Source organism: Nerophis ophidion, linkage group LG07 (assembly GCF_033978795.1).
Source record: "Nerophis ophidion isolate RoL-2023_Sa linkage group LG07, RoL_Noph_v1.0, whole genome shotgun sequence".
Lineage (NCBI taxonomy): Eukaryota > Metazoa > Chordata > Actinopteri > Syngnathiformes > Syngnathidae > Nerophis > Nerophis ophidion.
Window position 1 is genome coordinate 24,529,437 of NC_084617.1, and position 10,161 is coordinate 24,539,597.

Below are 10,161 nucleotides of genomic sequence, written 5' to 3' on the forward strand. Positions count from 1 at the left end.
CTTTATGAAGCATTTCTTACATATTCCTTATTTTTAAGAGCTTATTGTTTAGTGTTCAATGTGAACAGTCAACATAGTTTGAGTGTTTTCATTGCTTGTGTTGACATTTCCTTTCTGTCTTGATAAATAAGGGGATTATTTTCAGAGGAAGGTTACATTTTAAATAAAATGGTTACATTTCAAATCTTTTTCCCCGGCTCCTTATTTTCAATTGGTCATAAAGAATATCAATACATATCGATATCAACCATTTCAAAACTTACATGGTAATACAGTTTTCAGCAATTTCGCCTAGTCCACGGTTTAGTTCTTGAGCCGCGTGCAGATCTTTAGCACTGCCCTACTGGCTCCCTGGAACTTTTTCAAAAATGGAAAAAGAAGGGGGGGAAATATATTTGTTGTTTCAATTATATTTCTGTAGGAGGACACACACAACAAAAATCTTCCTAATTCTTAAAAAGCCCACTGTTTAATATGTTCATGTTTATGCTTCACTGATGACAGTATTTGGCCAGCGCCATTTTGTCCTACTAATTTTGGTGGTCCTTGAACTCACCTTAGTCGGTTCACGTGTACAACTTTCTCCGTCGCTGCCGCAGAATTATGCGTTTTATGCCACTCCTTTTCTCATTTTGTCCAAAAACGTTTTATGCTGTGCGTGAATGCACAAAGGTGAGCTTTGTTGATGTTATTGATTTGTGTGGAGTGCCAATAATCCATGCTAACATGCTATTTAGGCTAGCTGTGTGTACATATTGCATAATTACGCCTCATTGTAGGTATATTTGAGCTCATTGAATTTCCTTTACTTATGTTCTCAGTGTATTTAATTTATATTTGCATGTCTCATGACACATTATCTTTATGTGATATTGGCTGCATTTCTGATTGTGTGCCATTGTGTTCCAGACCCAGGCAAAACTTTACCATGTTGTTCCAGACCACAGCAAAACGTTACCCAGCTTGCAAAGATTGTAATAAGTCCATTAGAAGAAGACAGCCTGACCTTTACTTTAACTTGGCCACACACATCTATACCTTTCGGCAGTTTTAAGCCAGTAATTTCCAGGAGTTATCTAAGACTCTGAGACAATTACTTAATGTGCTGCCTTCATTATAACACTTACATAAGGCTTTTAACTTTTTGCGACTCAAACAGATTTGTTTTTGTATTTTTGGTCCAATATGGCTCTTTCAACATGTTGGGTTGCCGACCCCTGATCTAGTTCTACGCCCAGATAGGTTCGTTTCCATCTAGCGGCCAATACTACTTTAGTATTGATATTTTTTACTTCATTTGGTCATTGTTACACTTTAAATGTCTCATTTTGGCAAATAAATACATCAAATATGCTTGAAAAATCTGCAGAAGTTACACTATGAAAGTGATGAGGGACGAGTGCAGTGTGATATATGTTAGAATACATCTTATTAAAATTGTTAAGTCTTTACAATATGCAAAGGGTGGATTAAAAAACAAGAGGAAGGACCCCGGCTGCACTTTGGACAGACGTGATGTAAATAATCCAACATGTGATCAATTCTGCCTCAATTTTGGTCAAATTGTGTTCGTCTAGGCTCTCGGTTGTGCAACATGAGACCACACACATACACACACACACACACAAACACACACACAAACACATACACACACACACTGCACTCAGCCTGGAATGTGTCTCACCTGATCAATAGTTCCTGTTCAAATGTGGGATTTTAGCTGGGTTTCTAGTCACATGCAGAAGGTCACTCAGGCAAACAAGAGCAGTCTGACACAAATTCGACATTCTGCTCAGCGTGTCCTCGCCCAGTGAGACCAATCTCCCAAAAACATCGTGGAACATACAAGCCCCCTCCAAGCAGGGGTGCTCTGAGTCGATTTTGATAGTGAATATTGGTACGATATGAACAAAAGAAAACTAGCCATGTGCGATGCAAGCAGTCCTGCAGCGTGTTTACTTGTGTGTGATATCATATGAGATACAAGTCCTGTATTACGTTGACTTGTGTGAGATATCATGTGCGATACAAGCAGTCCCGCAGCGTGTTTACTTGGGTGTGATATAATGTGCAATAAAAGCAGTCCTGTAGTGTGTTCAGTTGTTTGTGATATCATGTGTGATACAAGCAGTCCTGCAATGTGTTTATCTGTGTATGACATCATGTGCGATCCAAGCAGTTTTGCCTGTTTACTTGTGTGTGATATAATGTGCAATACAAGCAGTAATGCAGCGTGTTTACTTGTGTCTGATATAATGTGCGATAAAAGCAGTCCTGCAGCGTGTTTACTTTTGTGTAATAATTAGTGCGATACAAGCAGTCTTGCAGCGTGTTTACTTGTGTGTGATATTATGTGCAATACAAGCAGTCTTGCAGTGTAATTACTCATGTGTGACATCATGTGCAATACAAGCACTCCGTACATGTTTACTTATATGTGATATCATGTGCCATAGAAGCAGTCCTGCAGCGTAATTACTTGTGTGATATCATGTGCGATACAAGCAATCCGGCAGTGTGTTTACTTGTTTGATATCATGTGCGATACAAGCAGTCCTGCAGCGTATTTACTTGTGTGTGATATCATGTGCGATATAAGCAGTCCCGCAGCGTGTTTACTTGTGTGTGATATAATGTGCACTACAAGCAGTCCTGTAGTGTGTTCAATTGTTTGTGATATCATTTGTAATACAAGCAGTCCTGCAATGTGTTTATTTGTGTATAATATCATGTGCAATCCAAGCAGTCTTGCATGTTTACTTGTGTGTGATATAATGTGCAATACAAGCAGTGCTGCAGCGTGTTTACTTGTGTCTGATATCATGTGCGATACAAGCAGTCCTGCAGCGTGTTTACTTTTGTGTAATAATTAGTGCGATACAAGCAGTCTAGCAGCGTGTTTACTTGTGTGTGATATTATGTGCAATACAAGCAGTCTTGCAGTGTAATTACTCATGTGTGACATCATGTGCAATACAAACACTGTGTACATGTTTACTTATATGTGATATCATCTGCTATACAAGCAGCACTGCAGCGTGTTTACTTGTGTGTGATATCATGTGCCATAGAAGGAGTCCTGCAGCGTAATTACTTGTGTGACATCATGTGCGATACAAGCAATCCGGCAGGGTGTTTACTTGTGTGTGATATCATGTGCGATACAAACAGTCCTGCAGCGTATGTACTTGTGTGATATCATGTGCGATACAAGCAGTATTGTAGTGTTTTTATTTGTTTGATATCATGTGCGATACAAGCAGTGCTGCAGCCAATTTACTTGTGTGGTATCATGTGCGATACAAGCGGTCCGGCAGCGTGTTTACTTGTGTGTGATATCATGTGCGATACAATCAGTCCTGTAGTGTGTTTACTTGAGTGATATTATGTGCAATACAACCAATCTTGCAGCATGTTTACTTGTGAGTGGTACTTGTGCGATACAGCCAGTTAACATCTAAATGTCCTCCAAAAAGCACATCATTTCTTCTATTTTAGTCAAGCCATTAGCAAAAGCCAAACATGGTAGACTATATGCTACTGTAAGTTAGCAGCTACACAACAGCAAAGCACACAATAGCACACAAGCAAGACATAGGTAATAATCATTGAACAATAAAACAGCACATTTGTCAATATAAACAAGTATCAAATCATTCCGGTTGAATGTTACTTACACATACAAAGTCTCAACGGCAAAAGCGCATTAGAAACGATCCAGTAACAAATGTGTCCGCATCGTTGACTTTACTGCTTCATGAGCTTTACTTCATGAATTAGCATTAAAAAAATGGAAAAAAAAGTTTACCACTCCACTTCAACTTAAGGACAGCTCAAGTTCATACCAGATGTTAATAATAAATAAGTTAGTGTTTTTCATACCTAAAATTGTTCTCTGTTTGACTCATTTCACTTGATCAAACCTTATCTAACATTCCACACTACTTAAAAATACAAGTATGTTTGATTCTTGCTGATATCATATCAGCCCGATACCGGTTACTGCTCAATACTTAAGGCTCCAATATTAGTACTGTGTCGTAAGTGAAACAGTTGGATCAGTACACCCCTAATTATGAATAAGATATATTATATATTAAAGTACTGTAATTAGTTTTAACACAAAGCTAAGATGTTTACTTCGGATAGTTTTTTTATTGACTTGTGTTGTTTTTAGCGTCTTTAATGGAGAAGAAATTAGTCAAACATTGCTACTCGCTAATGTGAGAAACATTCGGAAGCGATGCATGATGTTGTCAGTGTCAACAACACAGCGATGCTCGATTTGTTGAGTCAGCGTTGTTTGCTTAACTTGTCAATCAAATGATGACTAAGTGACAAAGTGGGCTTTCTTCACTAGTGGGCGGAGCCTAACAACCTGCGATGCAGGTAAGTGTCCATCACGTGCACTCACCTTTTTGAGTGACACCGGCAGTGTACTGCAATGTGTAGTACTTCAAATACTTAGCTGTGTGTACTTTGATTGTTTTGTACAATAATACTAGTTGATGTGAGTACACTTACAAAGTATACTTACTGACGTGTACTGATGGAAGTATTCTATATGAGATCCAGCGATGGGCTTTTGTGGCCTATAGCAGAGATGTCCAAATGGCCTTGGGCCATTTGCGGCCTGCAGCTAATTTTTTTTACGGCCGGCAGCGCATTATAAATATAGTATTAAAAAAGAAAACAAAAAACATATAGGAAGTGGAATAAAAGAGCGTAAAGGTGAAATGTAACAATAAATACTGACGTCTTTTTTGTAAAACTGTCATTGACCAACAAATAATAATGAATCAAAATCAACGTTACGAATTATTGACCTGTTTACGGCTCGAACATCAAATCTTTTTGGGGGAAAAATGTTGCAAGTTTTGTAGTTTTGCAATACAAAAAAAATGTTGTTGTTTTTTTGGTTATTTTACAAAAAGGGCATAAAACTGATCAAAAAATTAGGAAAAAAATAATAAATAAAACTTATAATCAAAAAATAGATCTGGAGTTGATCCACAGCTGTGATTCTCAAAGTGCGGTATGCTGGCTCTATCTAGTGGTACGCCATATACGTCTGTAAATATGTACTGTATATAGCAGGGGTAGCCAACGCAGTGCCCGCGGGCACCAGGTAGCCCGTAAGGACCAGATAAGTCGCCCGCTGGCCTGTTCTAAAAATACCTCAAAAACAGCACTTACCAGTGAGCTGCCTCAATTTTTTAAATTGTATTTATTTACTAGCAAGCTGGTCTGGCTTTGCTCGACATTTTTAATTCTAAGAGAGACAAAACTCAAATAGAATTTGAAAATCCAAGAAAATATTTTAAAGACTTGGTCTTCACTTGTTTAAATAAATTCATTATTTTTTTTACTTTGCTTCTTATAACTTTCAGAAAGACAATTTTAGAGAAAAAATACAACTTTAAAAATGATTTTAGGATTTTTAAACACATATACCTTTTTACCTTTTAAATTCCTTCCTCTTCTTTCCTGACAATTTAAATCAATGTTCAAGTATTTTTTATTTTTTTTATTGTAAAGAATAATAAATACATTTTAATTTAATTCTTTATTTTAGCTTCTGTTTTTTCGACAAAGAATATTTGTGAAATATTTCTTCAAACTTATTATTATTAAAATTCAAAATAATTATTCTGGCAAATCTAGAAAATCTGTAGAATCAAATTTAAATCTTATTTCAAATTCTTTTGAATTTCTTTGAAAAATTTTGTTCTGGAAAATCTAGAAGAAATAATGATTTGTCTTTGTTAGAAATATAGCTTGGTCCAATTTGTTATATATTCTAACAAAGTGCAGATTGGATTTTAACCTATTTAAAACATGTCATCAAAATTCTAAAATTATTCTTAATCAGGAAAAATTACTAATGATGTTCTATTATTTTTTTAATTTTTTTTTTCAAAAAGATTCGAATGAGCTAGTTTTTCTCGTCATATTTTTCAGTTGAATTTTGAAGAGTCGAAATTAAAAATAAACTATGTTTCAAAATTAAATTTTCATTTTTTTCGCGTTTTCTCCTCTTTTAAACCGTTCAATTAAGTGTTTTTTTCATCATTAAGTCTCTACAAAAAACCTTCCGTAAAAGGAAAAAAAATGTATGACAGAATGACAGACAGAAATACCCATTTTTTTATATATATAGATTTATTTATTAAAGGTAAATTGACCAAATTGGCTATTTCTGGCAATTTATTTAAGTGTGTATCAAACTGGTAGCCCTTTGCATTAATCAGTACCCAAGAAGTAGCTCTTGGTTTCAAAAATGTTGGTGACCCCTGGTATGTAGAGTATCAGTCACTACGTTTCCATGCTCTAAATTAGTCTGATTCCTCAAACAGTTTGTATTTTCACACCAGCATGTGAAGTCCAAGTGTCCATGCAAACTTTCTAATGCTCCATGTGCACACTGGGGAGCGCTTATTTCATTTTAGCGCGGATAACCAAATTACTTTTCCGGTTGACCTATGACATCACACTAGCCATTAGCGGATCCTTGTTGCATCCCGCAAGTTCAGACTGGCGCACGCGCGATACGAAGGGTCCTCGAGAGATCTGGTTTCCAATCGCATAATCCGGGGGTGTTCGTACGATTTCTCAAAAACCTAACACAATCGGATTAAAATGTTTCGATGGGCTGTAGGAAGCTTATTTAGAGTCAAACTATTTGAGAAACTGACTGATTTAGTTGATCTTTGTGAGTAATGTTAGAGTGGCCAAAATATTATATATAGTTGTTAATAAAACCTTGGCCTTGTTTTTAATGAACTATTGGCCTACTATGCTACTGTATGTAAGTTATTGTATATATATATATATATATATATATATATATATATACATATATATATATATATATATATATATATATATATATATATATATATATAGCAGCATAGTGATAGAGGGGTTAGTGCGTCTGCCCCACAATACGAAGGTCCTGAATAGTCCTGGGTTCAATCCAGGGCTCGGGATCTTTCTGTGTGGAGTTTGCATGTTCTCCCCTTGAATGCGTGGGTTCCCTCCGGGTACTCCGACTTCCTCCCACGTCCAAAGACATGCACCTGGGGATAGGTTGATTGGCAACACAAAATTGACCCTAGTGTGTAAATGTGAGCGTGAATGTTGTCTGTCTATCTGTGTCTATATATCAGGCGGAAGGCGGCGTACACCCTGGACAAGTCGCCACCTCATCGCAGTCATATACATATATAAACATACATATATTTATATATGTTTATATGTATATATATATATGTATATGTAAATGTTATATGTATATGTATATATATATATATATATTTATATATATATATATATAAATATATATATATATATATACACACATGTATAGATATATACATATTTATATATATATATGCAAAGCTATATGTATATATACATATAAATACACACATGTATATATATATATATATATATATATATATATATATATATATATATATATATATATATATATATATATATATATATTAATATATACTTTGATTATGTGCGGCCCTCAGTAGGAAAAGTTTGGACGCCCTGTGCCGCAACACGATCATCAGCTCGTGTGTCCATGATCATGTTGCATTGATCCTGAGGCCACTATGCGCGCACTCGCGTGTGTTTGTGTTGTGTTTGCCTTAATGCTGATTGAGGCTCAGTGAGCTCCGCCCGCCTCCAGCCTCCATTGAAATAACACCATCATCTTCATCACAGTGTGTGACATTTCACATCCTCTGCCTCCGGACACGGACGGACACACACACACACACACACACACACACACACACACACACTTACAGTACACAAACACAATTAAAGGCTTACTGAAACCCACTACTACCCACCACGCAGTCTGATAGTTTATATATCAATGATGAAATATTAACATTGCAACACATGCCAATACGGCCTTTTTAATTTACTAAATTGCAATTTTAAATTTCCCGGGAGTTTCGTCTTGAAAACGTTGTGTCATGATGACGTGTACGCAAGACGTCACGGGTTTTTAGGAAGTATGAGCGCTGCGCACACACACAGCTAAAAGTCGTCTGCTTTAACCGCATAATTACACAGTATTTTGGACATCTGTGTGGCTGAATCTTTTGCAATTTGTTCAATTAATATAGGAAAAGTCAAAGTAGAAAGATGGAGTTGGGAAGCTTTAGCCTTTAGCCACACAAACACACGGTGATTCCTTGTTTAAAATTCCCGGAGGTGAAACTTTACTATGGATCAGAGCGGTCAAGCGAACATGAATCATGACGGAATGTCAACCAGCAGGTTTCGGTGAGAAAATTGTGGTAAAAAGTCGCTTCTTACCGGATATCAGCTGAGCTTGTGCCGTCCATAGCTGCCGTCGACTTCCCTGAGACACAGCGCGTCAACACACCCGTGGACACCCTTCCGACTATCAGGTACTATTAAACTCACTAAAAAACTAGCAACACAATAGAAAGATAAGGGATTTCCCAGAATTATCCTAGTAAATGTGTCTAAAAACATCTGAATCCGTCCCAATGCAATTGCGTTGTTTTTTTTTTTGTAGTCCGTCACTATCAATATCTCAAACACAAATCTTTCATCCTCGCTCAAATTAATGGGGAAGTTGTCGTTTTCTCAGTCCGAATAGCACTTTTTGTTGGAGGCTCCCGTTAAAACCAATGTGAATATGTGAGGAGCCCCCACACTTGTGACGTCATCGTCTGTGACTTCCGGTAAAGGCAGGGCTTTTTTGTCAGCACCAAAAGTTGCGAACTTTATGGTGGATGTTCTCTACTAAATCCTTTCAGCAAAAATATGGCAAAATCGCGAAATGATCAAGTATGACACATAGAATGGACCTGCTATCCTCGTTTAAATAAAACAATCTCATTTCAATAGGCCTTTAAGTGCGACATGAGAAGGTGCAGGATGATAATTATAGTTAACCGGAAATCTTTTTTCTTCTTTTTTTTTAGACTTTTTCATGTCCACGCCAGTGCGCGCGCAGTACCCACCTGTGCACGTTCATCTCCTGCGGGGGCTTGGTGGCGTGGTCGTAGGCCACCTTGGCGGAGATGCAGACGGCGACAACGAGCGCCACGGCGCCGCAGGTGATGTAGACGGTGGCGTTGGTGCGGTCCAGCTCGGGGTCGTAGGTGTCCCCGGTGGGCGCGGGCGAGGGCGGCTGCGTCTTGATCCAGTCGGGCGTGTTGTAGTTGGTGCACACCCTCTGCTCCAGCCGCTTGGATCTGTCCGCGCAGCAGAAGCGCAGGAAGCAGCTGCCGCAGCAGAAGCGGTGGTCGGTGTTGTTGCAGCCGAACTCCTTGTCGAACTGGCCGCTCACGTCATAGTAGCCCAGGCAGGTGTCGTGCTGGAGGGCGGGGGCGCGCAGCTGCGTGATCCGGCTGGGTCCGCCGCCCGGCGCTGCGGTGGTGCCGCCGTTCAGCCACCTGGGCTTGGCGGAACTTTTGGCGCGCTTGCCGGCGCCGGGCGCGCACAGTACGTGCAGGGGGTCCAGGTAGAGCAGGAGGAGCAGGATGGGCGTCATGCCTTCCACTTCCGGGGGGCTTCGCGCCGACTTCTTCACCCGCGGTCCGCGCGCACGCGCCACACCGGCACCCGGTCCACGCGCAAGCCGCCGCCGCATCCTCCGGTCATCGTGCACGCACGCGGGGCACGCGGGACACGCGCACTCTGGACCCGGAACGGAGATGTCCTTAAGAAGACCAAAGACCTGACTGGACTTCCGCAGCTCGGACGATCTCGTCTCAACTCACTGAAGACTCTGACAACAAACCAGAGGACTCTCTCTCCCTCTCTCGCTCTCTCTCTCTCTCTCTCTCTCTCTCTCTCTCTCTTTCTCTCTCTCGCTCGCTCTCTCTCTCTCTCCCTCTCTCTCTCTCTCCCTCGCTCCGACGTCATCAGGCACGTGACACACTTAATTGGCTGCGCGCACTCTCCCGCTGGACACTCGCTGATTGGTCAGCAGCAAACAGGACAAGTGGTCACCATGTTGTACTGAGCAGCCAGGACCCTTAGCGAAGCTCAAGTCACATGTTATAGTAAAAAGAAATATTTATTTATGTAATATGTTATATTAATATTTATTTATTCCCAATTTAACCTATGTCTCGTACACACCCTTTTGATTATTAT

At 39.4% G+C, this 10,161-nt stretch overlaps 1 pseudogene; it reads right to left on the minus strand.

Annotated features, from left to right (window-relative positions):
- LOC133556090 (protein shisa-6-like) overlaps positions 1-9,765 on the minus strand; it is a 107,961-nt pseudogene extending 98,196 nt beyond the window's left edge.
- Positions 9,766-10,161: the final 396 nt, after the last annotated feature.